General features: G+C 35.4%; 1 pseudogene across 1 annotated transcript in view; it reads right to left on the bottom strand.

Moving 5' to 3' along the window:
* Positions 1 to 709: 709 nt before the first annotated feature.
* The window catches only part of LOC308052527 (sodium channel and clathrin linker 1-like), a 29,755-nt pseudogene continuing 15,314 nt past the window's right edge, over positions 710 to 15,150 (bottom strand). Inside the window, exons 5-13 of the transcript in view lie at positions 13,500 to 13,590; positions 13,235 to 13,326; positions 11,416 to 11,591; positions 7,449 to 7,547; positions 4,751 to 4,822; positions 4,037 to 4,111; positions 3,381 to 3,526; positions 2,280 to 2,472; positions 710 to 910 (exon numbers count right to left, since the gene is read on the bottom strand). The product of the transcript in view is annotated as a sodium channel and clathrin linker 1-like (transcript). The remainder of the gene's footprint in view (positions 911 to 2,279; positions 2,473 to 3,380; positions 3,527 to 4,036; positions 4,112 to 4,750; positions 4,823 to 7,448; positions 7,548 to 11,415; positions 11,592 to 13,234; positions 13,327 to 13,499; positions 13,591 to 15,150) is intronic.

Below are 15,150 nucleotides of genomic sequence, written 5' to 3'. Positions count from 1 at the left end.
ACTGTCCTCTCTAAACCAGTTGATGTCTCTCTGACCATAGGCTCACAGGCTCCATCCCAGCATCTAGGAATGGTGTGTAATCTCTATCTGTTTGGTGATATGCCCTTATTGTTATGCCCTTTCAAAACCAAAAATTTTCCTCTGTTCTGTGCTGGGAATAAGTTACCAGGCAACCAGTAGGAATTAAGAGAAAAATAGAGTTTATATCATATTTTTGCTTAAGGCAATCACACAACTCATTTGTATCCTCATTTATGACAGCAACTGCTCAGAAAAGAGCACTAGATGCATGTCCCAATAGGTTTTTGCAGCTTGTTTTAGAAGTCTGGAGATTCACTCCACAACTGATTTTATGGTGACTGTTCTGAACAGCTATAAATATAGGAGTTTTCATAATCCAAAGCTAAAATTCTCTACATTGAGCATGCTATATCTTGCAAGAGAAAATTAAAAAGAATATCTTCAATTTATTTTTTGTCATTACAAAATTCACACACATTAACAAGATGCAAAATTTTTACTTCAGTGCTTAGCTGCTAACTTCATAAAGAGCATCACACGTTCTCTTAGAACATTCTTTCTTGTTTTGCTGCAAGCACGTCATCTCGTCTGGGTGGTTTGCTCTTCATGGTTTTCACCACAGGTCTCCTGCCATACACCAAACTAACTACAACTGTTCACAACTTCCAGAAGAGGAACTAAATTGCACTTACTTTAGCTTAGCAATCCTGGCTTCTGTAGTTTCAGTAAGACTTTTTGTTTCTTCTTTCCACCAAATTGTTGCTTTTTGCTGAGCTAGTAACAGACGTCTAAGTTCAGCAGTAGACTTGTGACTGGTGTCTTCCGTTTCCTTAAGTTGAGCTTCATATCCACTTTCTTTCAGAGCATACTCATGCTCCATTGTGCTTATCTAGAAAAAGTACAAAGAGGGTACAATCAAGTCTCTCATTTGTTACTTTTTCTTTTTTACAACATCTGAGTTAAATTTATAATCATTTGTTGAAAGCATGTAACATACAATAATTAAACTTGTAATTATATGCTCAAATAGATACATGTTCCCAGAGCCAATTTAAGCAAATAGTCCAACTGACAATAAAGGATAATGAGCTGTGTATGCTTATTTTAGTAAATAATCTTTATCCTTCTCCCTTGTATTTTCTCCACAGAAACATGTTCTTTCTTTTTCATCTAGTTAAATGCATTAGGAATTTCTTAACTGCATCTAAAATCCTTTGTACATCAGAGGAAAACGAAAGCAAGCAATACATATTATCTGTGACTACAATGGAAGCCTGTCTGATTAAAAATGAGATAGACAAAAGATCTGGTATCTATATTTTTCAAGACTCTGATCCTTTGCTGTTAAATTACATTTGACCAAAGGGTTCTGGAGTTGGAACTAGATTTCCTGTTTTATTTCACTGCTTCCTTTATCTTGTGGTGCAACGCAGTAAGTGGATTTGAGATGGTTCCCATTCAGAATTTGTAAAATTGTTCACTGAAGTCACCTGCATTGCTGTGGATTCTTAGATCCCTTTTCAATATGTTTTTATGCCTGGGGTTAAGAGCAAAACAGAAAGCACCAGTTTTCTTTGTTTAGAAAGCACATCAAGGATCAAAGGTGTTACTTACTTCAGAAGCCAAAGGTACCATGAATCTGCTGAGGTTACTATTAAGTCATTAACCCACCTGCAGTCTCTTCAGTTGCATTTAACAGAACACATTCAAAAAGAACATCCATCTTTCAGCTAATAATCTTGGTTGCAACTACTTGTATAGAAATATATTCTCTGTACAGAAAATACAGAACCCGTGTTCGATAACCATACTATTAAATTATGTATTATTTACACACTGCCCTGACAACGTGGTGGACTAACAAATAGGTGAACACTCTGGACTGAAAATCACACAGGGATTCCTAACACATTAAAGATAGCAGATAAATGAAGACCTGGAATTGGAGTAAGTGAGGCTTGAAGAAAATACGTTATTATTTGATCTTTTTATCTTATAAAAAGCAAAGAACATTTGGGATCTTCTTAGTGAGCATAAATTAAGAAATTATAATACAATTTAATTAGCAGAGATTGAGGTACTCAAGAAATTCTGAGGACACACAATGCTACAACAAAATTATTTTTAAGCAGAAACCATGAAGCATAATTGAAACTCTCATCCTTATTTTAAACTTCTGATTATTTTCTCTTAGAAAGGCTGCCTTACTAAGCAAATGTCAGTCTTAGATTAAAAAAAAAATAAAATATAAACCATACCTTTATTTTAGCATTTCGTTGAGCCTCTGACACCAGTTTTCTCAAGCCATCCATTTCTCTTTGCAGTTGCTCATTCTCTTGCTGAAGTTTTAGCCTGTCTTCACTGATGAAGACACTCTTCTCTCTTTCTGAAGCCAGAGTGCTTTCCAATCTAGAGACAACTTCCTGGGAATGAGATTTCTCTTCCTCATAGCTGAAAGAGAAGAAAAGTCTTGTTGGAACTCAAGAGTTGAACAATTCCAGAAAAAAACATATATTGGGTCAGATTTTGGGGCTGACACCGTACAGCTGTTCCCCTGTTTCTTCCTCAAAGTTTGTATCAGCTCAGCACATTTTATGGGCTTGACAGTTAAAACTATAAACAAGTCAGCAAAGAATTTCATCAAGATGAGGGAATTCATAAAGATAATCTAATATTGCAGCAAGCTCAGGAAAATGACCATGTGAAACAGGAGATTTTTATTTTAATAACTTTTCCAGATTCCCAGCTGAGGATTGTTCTAGTGAAGTGACAGGATTTATGATCAGCAGAGTATAGAAATGACTGAAGCTTTCAGAGAATCCTACACTTTTCATGCTGAAAAAACCAACCTGGTCTAAAAATGCGTACCATATTGTAGTTTTTACCATTGTATAATATTATTTGAACTGCAATAACATCTCTTAGCTCTGGACACAGACCTGAAATTCAGTATGCTATGTAAACATAAAGTGTTCTGCACATACTAGGAGATACCACACTGTAGGTGAATTTATGAAGTAATAAATTCTGCCCGAATATTTCACAGAGTAACTTTACATAGAAACAGTATTGAAAAATACAGTAAGATTCAAAATAATATACACCTCTTTCAATTTTTTTGTTAAACAACTGCTTGCAGTTCTCATCTTTTAAAGAAAACCTTTCATTCTTTAGTGCGTTATCCCCTTTAATTCTTTTATAGTGAATCATAATTGCCCTTGCTTCAGAATTATGGTAACTTGATACTATTCTGGCTGCTGGTTAAAACCACGTTACAAAAACCTAACACATAACCAACAATTTGTCAGAAATAATTTCCATTATTTTCCATTCCAATTTCTGTAACATCTATTCCTTACTTCATTTCCAGTTGTTCCAGTTTATTTTGTGTTTTCTGCAGCGTTAGCTGAATGTCACATTTGGCAGCTTCTGCAAGTAAATATTTCTGATGCATTTGCTCTAGTTTTCTCGTGTCAGACTCATATCCTCTGTCTTGCCTGTAAACCTGAAGAATAAATTTACATGTGAGATCATCTTTACCTTGCACTGGAGACCAGCAGTGTAGTACTGACAAGGAGGCTGCTCCTCATTGCGTCCTATTTTCCAGTGATTTAAAACAAAACTTAATTCCTATCATTGTTGGTGCTACTTGGAAAAGAGTTTTCAAAGATCTGGCATTTATTTAGTTTTCTGTCTACTGAGTTGAACTTTAACTGGAACATGTACCAACATTCTTTTGGATTATGTCAAACATCTCTCCTGTTACTTTTTAAACTTTTCAAAGAACCCTCTTTTTCAGTTTAGTATTAATGCTTTAAAATGCTTTCCGGATTAAAAAAAAACAAACAAACAAACCTTGAAATAATGACATGAAAATTTACAATTAAGAAAAACTACCCAAAAATAAGAAAATAAAAGGAACAAAAAATCCATGAGAAATGGGAAAAATCAACATCACTTTTCCTTCTGAAAAGAGATCTTAAGCATAATGTCAAAATGCATGCAATTGCCTTACATTTTCAAGCTTTTCTTCTACTGCTCTCTTTTCTCTAATGGCTCGTTCAATCTGACCCTGTTTTCCTGCACATTCCTAGTTTTAAAAGTCATATTAAAATAAATCTAATTTAAAAAAAAAAAATCTCAAAAATTCAAGAAACGCCAAAACCAGCCATTGTAAATATAAATCTAGTCACTGGTGTGTAGGCATTTGATTATATTTACCTCCTTGTTATTTTCTCTATAGGATCAGTCTCATTCTCTATACAGACCAAGACACACAAAATGAAATACTCTTTTCATAAATTTAACCCATAAACAGGTGCATATGCACCAAGCTCTTTTGGTCCCCCATTTAATTTGTTACAAGTTCCTTCCTCATTGATTCAATAATATGATGATTGTGATGCACAGACTTTCTCTTAGCATACTCCATTTCATATACTTCATTTCTACATTCTCAACCATATATATGCAATACTGAACTTTCTGTGCTTTATGAATTTCTGTCCTGACTGTTAAAGACACCACACACGGTCACTTTTGTCAAGTAACACAAAGACACCGTATGTTCCATTAATGTCTGGAGACGTGCAGGACGTAAAGTGCTATACAGTAGTAAAGCACAGTCTTAAACAATTAACCATTAATTGACTTTTACCTGAATTTAGCATTTTACTTGAACTCTCAAACATTTTGCTATCACAACCATTTTCATCAGTCAGCACCATACCATCTGAAGAGCTGAAAGTTCTTCTGTTAGTCGAGAAATTTGCACATTATATGGCTTCTTTACCATGTCTACCTGTGATCAAAAACAAAGTGCAACCAGAAAAATCAATCTTGTGAACTATTTTTCCATCCTCTTTTTATATATATTGCCTATATGTGGTGCAGGTATATAAATATGAAAATATATGAGACTGCAATAACTGACAAATCTTACTGTATAAATGTTAGAAGAATGTTTATTATAAATACATCCTACTTTAACTGAGGATCTTTAGGAAAAAAAGCAGAAAAGACGACATCACAATAAGGCCTTTGAAAAAGAACAATAAGACTACCAGGAAAGTTGCTGCCCATTAGGTGCAAGATATTTGCAATTTGTGTAACACTCTTTTTAGATCACACAACAAAAGAACTATTTGTTAATATTGTAGCTGGAGAAGCATGACAACACTTTTAAAAATGCTTTTGAGATATTCACTTTTACTGAGATAATTTCAAAATAAGAAATAGGGCATTTCTAATTTCTAACTTCTGATTAGTAAATCATTGTCACAACTAGACTGAGTGGTTATCCCAGTTACTCCTGCACCTTCTCCAAACCATGTATGACGTTAGATATTGCAGTTTTAAGTAATTCACACAATTTTTGTGATTCTTTCAGGTAACCACCAAATAGAAGGCACAAACCATCTTTATCCTAATTTTAAGGGCTCTTAAAAGTTTAGGCAGTATCTTCCTGAAACTTCTCGAAATGAAAGGACTGCAAAGAAAAGGAATCATTTCAACCCTATACAGTCCATACGCACATCATGTCATAGCGAGGAAAGTGAAAGGAAGAAAAAAACAGTTATACCAACGGAAATTTGCATATGAGACGACTGATATACATTGTTGTCCACTTGCAACAGAAAGAAGGTATTGGCAACACATGCCTGTAACAAGCCTTTATTTCCTCTGGAGTTTGCCATAAAATAAAGCAAGTCCCTTTGACCTGCAGATAATTATTGTGGACCTCTAGGTACATTAGTCTGCAGATGGGATAACATGGAATAAATTAATTTTGTGAATAGTCTTTTATCAGATCTTCATTATTTCAGGTGCTCATAAAGACAGTAACAAAAATCATAAACAGACTATCACATTTTTAATTTCTCTGCCAATTTGGGGTTTCTAAGTGTACTGTGATATTGAGCCTTTTGATTGTTAGCTGTACTTGGCAGAAGAGTCTTACTTGCCTAAATAAGGAATATTTTTAAGTACTGAGATGCCAAAAGAAAGCGTAACTTTCAACAGGTCCCACCTGAACATATATGAGCTTCCATCAGCAACTTCCAAGATAAGCCCATGTATCAGAAATTAAATTCCTTGATCTCAACACAACACAGTCTGTTGATGTGCTACTGAACAGAATCTCTAAAATCAAAGTGCCATTCCTCATGTCTTCACAGTGTCTACACAGACATCAACACTTGTACTTCTTGAGAGATTTAAGAATTGTATTTAGTTCGGAAGAATATACGGCTACATAACAACGCTAAAGAGTACAGTTCTGCCAGTATGCTGCCTTGCAACCTATATCATCAAAACACTCTAAGATATGACCATGATGACCATGCACCATCAATAGTTTTTCACACTGAGGAAAACCAAAATATTTTCCCAACTGTTTATCATAGCGTCACTGTACTGTGAACTGCTGTCATAGGATAAAAGCTATTAATATGAATTGATGTCAGCTTTTAGTTTGCAAATTTACTAGCATTATTAAACCATTTACCTCTAAAATTTCTCACAATGTTAACAACGTTCTTCAAAAAATAAAGCAATTAGAATTCTGCATATCATTCATGTAAACTTCTAGAAGAGGCTTCATACTTAATCGGTCAAAGATTTCAATTCCTTTTTGAATCATTTGACACTCTCCGTGCAGTTCCTTTACCTTATATAAATTATGCAAACAGCTAAGCTAGGAGGCAAAAAAAACCCCAAACCTTCATCCGGGAAACTTGGGTACTCACTCATGCCTGGTTTGGGACTGACTTACAGTAGTTTCTATTCAACTGCAAGTCAGCTGTTTAATTCCTTAAAAACCAATACACCAAACCAAAAAGTGTCACTTTGCCGGCATTCACTGTGGGTTTTTGTAGAACAAATTTCATGGGCAGAGATGTACTTCATGCAAGTAAGATGAGATTTTGGTTCAAGTTTTCAACAGCAATGTCAACTGTTACTGCTTCTTATACACTCAGTATTTCCCCGGCTCCCAAATAAAGGCAAGAAGGCTCACGAGCCCTAATCTTACCATTTGTCCCTCATTAGCCTCCAAGGCACTTGTGCAGCTCACACAACATACTCTTTGCAGGGCTAACCATTCAAGGAACATTTGCAAAGTTAAGCTCTATTCAGGGAAGTAGTTCAGGCAACAGAAATCATTCACAAGAGCAGCCACAGATGAGGCCAGCTGCCATTGCTGTGACTATTCTAAGGCTCAATGAATCTAATCTGAACTGCTATATAGACACAAGAGACCAATGCATGACCTGCATGGGCACTACCATCCTAACAATTAAAATCACATGTGTATGAGCCCACTCTGACACATTCTTGGAAAACAACAACAACAAAAACTTTGCTATAAATATTTAAACTTTTCTTTCAGACTTAACCCAAAGTCATTCCTTCTAAATATCACAACTTACTTCCTTTCTAATTCTTGCAGCAGTATCTTCCGCAAGTTGAGCCATTTCATCTTTCATTTTTTTAATATCCTCTTCTTTTTGTTTCTCTGTAATCAGTGCCTAAAAAAAATAACAACTTGAAATACTACTGATAACATTTCAGTTGTGGCATCATATCTAGTACTGGGAGAAGAAACCACACATAGCCACGGTTCAGAAAACATTTTTTCCTTTTTCCTTTGGAGTAGCTGACATCGAGACCCAACAGGAAAACTAGAACAGCGAGAACATTTTGCACTAAATGTACACTACTGCAAACCAGAACCACACAAAAAGTTAGTATCGGTAGATGCCTTTTTCTACTGGGACTTATTGGTACTTTCAGATTTTGGCTGGACATGGAATTACACAGAACCAAGCACAGGAACTCGGAGTAAAAGGCAAGGCTACTCCCCAGTGTTCTCATCTGGGGCTGGCACCTGTAATAGAAACCAATGCCAACGCTACCACCTAGAAAGTTCTCTGTTAGGAAACTAAATACCTGTACACACATATGCACTCCTACATATCGCTATGCATTTTTTAATGGCTGCTGTACTAAATAATTACCTTCCAGAAAACTTAAAAGTAAAAAAAAAAAAAAATATAAGCAATTAAGGAATATGTATGTCGCGGTTGAGATGGACAAGCGACATGGACCAAATTCTTTTAAGATGAAAGTAATAGATGCCATTTATTGCTACAAGTGCATTTTTATACAATTCTGCCAGTTCATGTGTCTTTTCACTATTGGTTACAAGTTACAGCACTAACATCTCATTGGTTAAACTTGCTATCATCCATGTTATTCTTCTATCCCCTTCTCTCTCACGGGTACATCTCTCCTCTCTCCGGATACTCCTTTACTCCCATCCTTCACAAGGGTAAATCTTAATATCTCAAGGCTGATCTCTACTCTCATATTTTCTGTCAAGGATTCCACAGACCCGCTGCAGTTTCCCACATGTGTATGCAGTGCCTTTCATGGTGATAATAATGAACCAAGGAGCTCTTTAGCATAAAATAATGGTGAGAATTACAGAAAAAGGTGTCATAAGGAACCCTTCCTGAGGAGGATGCAAGAAAGCTACTGATGTTAATATATAATAGGAGATACTGGTCTGAAAAGATGACAGAAGGTAATATAGAATACTTGATGGGAGAGATGAAAAATCCTAGGTGGCACTTAGAGAAAATGTAGATGCATAAAGGGAGAAAGACGTAAAAACATCCCTAATGGATGACAGAAATTCAGCCTATAGAAGGTTACTGACTTCAGGCAATAAAATGCCACTTCATTGGTCATATTCTCTTTTACTGCTGTCATTCAATTTTATTTCTCCAACTACTCTTTTAAAATTCTTCTGATGTCTCTTGGTAAGCTCAACTTTGTGTGCTTTACAAGGTTAGCATAGAAGAAGCAACATTATCATGACAGCTTGCTACTGCTACTCCCCCTCCCCACCAATCTGTTACAGAGCAGGGAGAAACCTCTGTGGCCACAGTTCACGACACAGAATTAACTAATATATATATATATACACATATATATATACATACATATATATATATATGCACACACATATATGCTGCATTTTTTTAATCATTTTCATTAATAAACTTCCCAGATTGAAACATTCAGGATGTTTTTAGCCAGAGAAATAAATCAACAAGTGTCTGCAAATTCCAGTTAATTCTTACTACGGCATTATACTAAACTGTTACTTATAAAAAGCCACTTCTTTATCTGTGATAGTTCAGTTACTGTCTCACAGATAAAATTTACATCACAATAATTTTACTGGGCCACTTCTTTCTGTTAGCTTCATGTGAGTTCATAGCAAGCAGCATCCAATGATCTGCTGAACTACTTTTGGATGAGAAATGGTGTTCTAACACCACTCTGGCGTACTAATTAGCAACTGGAAATGTGAATTATACTCCTTACCAGTAATTTTCAAATGAGAGTGTTTCTTGGTTTTTAAACTCTGAAAAAAAATTATTTATTTTTACCTTTGAGATTCTCCCTGCCACCAGGCTGTAGTGGAATGCTGCTAAGGATCAAAATTTCTTGCTGAGAAAAAGGAACTGACAAGTCCAAAGATGGCCATCAAGAGCTGGAGGATGGAAAACTTATTTTTTCATCCCTTTCCAAACCAGGGCCTGACAGGTAAAGGGAATTGTGGAAGATCAATTCATAAAGCAAATGAGATGCAGAAAGGTATGAGGAAATTATAAAAAGGAAAAGATGCCATCAAAGGTTTTCCTAAATGACTATAAATACATGGGAAGAAAGACTCTATATCACAAGATGATCATCCTCTTTTGTATAACAAGAATCACAGAAGTTGAACTGCAGTAATGGCTAGAACCTCTAAGCTTTGTCAATACCTTAATCTATTCGGGAAGCAGGCCAGAAGCTAGAAGGATGTCCTTAGAGAGGTTAGTTCCTTTTTCTGCCAGAAAAAAGGAGGCAGGTGTGCCTCCTTCGTCACTGAGCTGAATTCAGCAAGTGCAAAAAAGACAGCAGTAACTTTAATATTCCAAAAGTTAAAAGCAAAAAACTAGTTTAGATACTCAGGAGACTCCCCAAATTTGAAAAGCAACTTCAGACTAAAAGAGAACATTGACCTCCTTAATTCCTCAACATTTCAACATGCTAGCCCAAATAGGATCAATTCTAAGATTCTCCATTTATTCCCACAGACTTTAACTAATCTGGGTTTCATTTACTGATGTCTACAGTCATCAGATGTGCATTAAAGTTCTGTCTTGCCAGTAAACACAATTCATTTGATTTCTAAAAGCCTGACTCAAGCTGAAGCTTGGCATTAAAATACCAAAGCACCCACATTAGACAAAAGTTTACCACACCCTGTATCATATCTCCTAAAGGGGTAAACAGCCGATACTTCAGGAAGGTTAAGATCTGGGAAAACAGGAGGATCTTTTTTTTTTTTTTGATCAGTAGATGCATGGATTAGACCCCATACTTTAGGTAGTTTTAGTGGATTGTTCTGTCATGAATTTGACTGTTTTCCTACCTATACTTTTGGTATATACATCATCTTACGACAGTTTACTCACATATTGTACAGAAAAATTTGTTTTAGGGCCTCTCCACTTGTCTAGTTTTCCTTGTTGACTCCTCCTGCACTTGCCTAATTCTGCTATGTATTACCTGAAATGGGCTGATCAAAACTGCACATGGAGGGGCACTATATTTAAAAGCATCTTTAATTCTGATTCTGAACGTTCTGTTCATTGTATCAAGTACCACTGAGGACTGTGTGAATGCATTCTTAAGGGACACCCATACCATCTCCTAAACAGTTGTTTGACTGGTAAGACTAAATTCAGCACCCAATATAGCATATTTGAATTTCTTCTGCGATTTTATCACACACTAACAAATGCTTTAGCAATTTTTGCCTAGCCGCAGACTTTACCAACTCATTACTCAGTCATTTTTCCAGATTTCTCCTGAACTCACTCATGCAGAACTCACTCTCTTGGTGACCTATGTGCATCACATAAGAAAAATGTCCCTTCAGTTTTAGCTATTCTTTCCTAACCATTAGTAAGTTATAAATTCATAATAGGCCTTTCTTTTTTATTCTGACAGACCAATTTCTTTATAAGCATCTGATAAAAAACCCTGTCAGAAATTTCTGAAAGTTCAAGTTCAGGTACACTATTATCACTTAGATCGCCTTTATCCAGGGACTCAACATATTCTTTGAAATTTATACTGTGTGACAAGTCTAAGTAACATATGGTCATATCACAGTTTTCTATCTTACCCATTGCTAATTTTAGTATAACAGAGATAACAGAAGCTTGTCTGTGCATGCATGTATGCCTAGAAGAATGGATAATCAGGCACTTCACAACTGTAAGTGATGGAAGTATTTGAATACTTAAGAAATACCTTCATCCATTGCCTTACCTGACTTCTTTGTAGGTTAGCATCTTCTAAGAGCTGTATGCAATCTTGGACTTTTCCAACAGCATCATACTTCTCCCTTTCTACATCAGCATACCTTGTCTGAAGCTCTTAGATTTGTTTCTCCAGGGCTGTTCTTTCTCTTGTCAGCTGTTCAGCATCTTCGAGAGCAACACAATCTACAAGACAGCAATAATTTTACTCATTCAACAATAAGATGCTTAACTAAGACACTAATTCTTTCAAACTAAACTAATATAAAGTATGTACTCATAAGTTGCCGAAACTGCATTACTGGCTTTCTGCTTGTTCTTAGGGTCTTTGAGTTGAATATTAAAGGACTTAACTCTGATATCTAATCTCAGGAGATCCGTAGAAGAATGTGGCTATCTTGGGATACATCACTGAAAACATTCTATATTAAAACAGAACAGAACAGCCCCAGAAGGTATAAAGTTTTCCTCTGTGGAAGAAATGGAATAATTGGATGTGGGCAATGAAGTTGCAGCTGTACCATTAGAACAAGAAAACCACAGGTAATTTTACGACAGCTCAGAAATTCTTATTGTTTAATTATGATTGTCAGTATTGGCAGGAACAAGAAACAGCAAGAGAGTCTCAGAGGTATCCTCAAAAAATCTCAGAAAGCTCCACAAGTGCTGCTGGTTCAATAAAGTTCACGGTTCTAAATATCCATAGTGAACACTTTGGCAACAAGGATCTGCCTTTTCAAGCAGCCATGTTTTTTTACTTTCTAACATGTTTGTAATGAAACATACAAGGACAACCAACCACTCTATTTTTGTGGGATCAAACACCATTTTTGTAGAACCAATACCCTACAGAAAGTCATAAAACTAGCTCATTTCTTAAGACCTTCTGAAGTAAACTTAACAGCCTCCACAACGCTTAGGCCAGTAAAATTCATCAAGTAGAGGCCACTTATAGTCCCAAAGTTGGCTCCCTGGTAATTGTTTGGTTTCTAGCATTACCAAAGAGCCTGCTAGTCACGCTCACAGGGCTGGGACCAAGAAGGAAAGATGAATTCAATTATTTTAATAAGAAATTTGTGAATTCTTCTTAGCTATTTGGTCATTTGATTTATGTTAACAATTCAACAACTGTGATCCTTCAATCAAAATCACTTTGCACAGCTAAGTGTGGTATCCTTGGAAAGTGAAGGGGGGAAAAAACTCCCATCATATTTCTTCTGTATCTAAGACTCACTCAGATACAAAAGAACCTGACCGAATCTTCAATCTTCCAGCAGATAGTGTGGAGTTAAAGTTCTACTCATTATCAGGTATTCAAAGTACCTTTGTAGCTACCATTTATTGTTAAGATGTATGCTTTAACTGTTTTATTAAATATTTTTTTTAATAAAGATTGCTGAACTAAGACTAGAAACCAGATCTTATTTAACACAGAAAGAAAAACCTGTGTTCACCTCAAAAACAGCTACTTTACATGAACATTTCAAATTTCAGTATTAATATTTTTCTTTAGAACTCCACCTAAGTCCACTGAGAGTTGAGTAACTAGAATTTACACACTAGAATGAAAAATACATGACTCATTTTTTGTCCGTTACAGTCAATAAAATCAAGTGGTCTGTTTTATGTTTTTTAATACACTGAAGTCAGAAGCTGTTCCAAAAGGTTGTAGAATAGAACAAATAAGACAGAGAGCAGCCAAGCATTAGATATCTGTATTTCGAGAAGACAGAACTGCTCAGAAACACAAAACCCAAAGGCTGAAAAAGGGTAATATTTTCTCTCCCTTTCTCGTATCCTGTAATTAAGACCCAATGAGCTATCTTTACCTTGTTTCTAATTGTATTATACTAGACTGCATTTCACGCAAGCGTTTGTCAGATGCTCTTTCTCTTTGCTGGGCAGATGTCACATCTTCTTCCTAGAAAGAATATATGTATTATCTAGACATCATCTGAGCTTTCCTGAACAAAATCAAGATATACCAATATAAAACAAGTTAGAGAACAACTTGTGATTAATTTTAACGTCAGCACAGAAATAACTGACAAGCCATTCAACTGCAATGGAAAATTATTTCTTTATCTAGAATACCCTTCTCTCCAATTTGCCTTGAAGCTTCTCTGTTAATTTGGTTGTTTCATCAAGCCGAGCATTTGCTGTCTGCACATCTGTTATGGCTTGCCTGTGTAAAGAAAAAAAAGTCTGTGAATTACATTTCAATTATTTATAGTGGAAAAATATTACTCCATTACAATTTTGTTGAAACAGCTGTGAGGGGAAGTCACACTTCTTAACACTGTTCCTACAGGGCAGAAAAAATTCCCCCTTCTTCTGACTTTGTGGCAGTGAGAGAAGAAAACCAAATTCATTAAGCATTTGTCCTGTAAAAATTACTTATTAAAGATACCTTAACAGGAACATGTATATGTTTGGGCGGACTAGGCAATCAAAAAGTTTAAGTGCTTCAATAACTTAAATATAATTGGCCACAGATGCTTGATAGAGAAATCTTTTTCAGAATTACATTTCACTTGATTCATCAGACTCCCTCCGCAGCAGAAAAGCTTATTGAAGTGAGCAACCATCCTACTCCTCTGACTTGGGAACAGAGCGACATACAAAGTCCTTCACCTGGGGCGTAACCCAATTATTCAGGCTGCATATCAGGCCAAATATTAAAACCAATAATTGAACATATGATAAAGTTTAAAAAGAACAAACGTATTAGATTAGATAAGCTAATTTGAACTAGAGCACTAATAGTCATGAAAAAAGCTAGAAAACATTTAGTACTTTTTAAGAATCAACGTCAAGCAAAAATTCCTTATAGAAACAGTAAGTTTGATTAAATTACATAAAAGGCAAGAACATATTATAGCTATATAAAAATCTTAAGCAAAATGCACATAACATCAATTCTACAGCATATACTTAATTTCAGCTTAATTCATCAGAAGGGCTGACTTTGTTAACATTTCTTTATAAAACAAAAACAAAGATGAAAAACATTATTTCCAGACACATGGCCCTCATTACAGGTCAAAATGTTTGATCTTAATTCATCTGAATCATGCACATTTCTCCTACAAAAAGTACTTTTAAATTTGTGAGGACATTCATTTGTTTCCCACCCAAAATTGAAAATGTGCTGTAAAACAAAACAAAATCTCAAAACCTAATATAACAAGTAAAGAAATTAAAAAATAGGAAGAGGTCATAAAACTCAAAACAGCTTAAGTAATAAAAATGAATTTTTAGGACCAAATTCAGATCAGAGGTGTGTGTTAAACAAGGAACAAATTGATTCTAAAGATGCACCTTTTATTCTCCACCGTGCATCATATATTTAATGTAATCTTGGCAAGTTATCTATATTTAAAACCTTCAAGATTCTGAAATGCAGATACCTGCTCTAGCAATGCATGTTCAAAGTGTTTTGTGGCTACGTATATCAGATTGTATACTATATATTATTTTTAAAATACATATAGTATATATTAATTTTAAAATATCTAAACCAGACTTTTTAGCAGGGTCTGTTATGACAGGACAAGGAGCAATGGTTTTAAACTAAAAGAGGGTTTTCCATATGTTGCTACAAATTGCTCTGTCAATAAATGCCTTTGATCAAAATCTAGGGATGAGCACCACCCTTTCATTACTGTATCTGTTGCAGCGTGAAGTGCTTATCACTCTAAATATTGGGCATTTTACAAATTTCAGCATCTCTAAGTCTAAGTAC

The sequence above is a fragment of the Nesoenas mayeri genome (genome assembly GCF_963082525.1).
Source record: "Nesoenas mayeri genome assembly, contig: SCAFFOLD_36, whole genome shotgun sequence".
Classification (NCBI taxonomy): domain Eukaryota; kingdom Metazoa; phylum Chordata; class Aves; order Columbiformes; family Columbidae; genus Nesoenas; species Nesoenas mayeri.
This window is presented reverse-complemented; position numbering and strand designations above follow the sequence as displayed.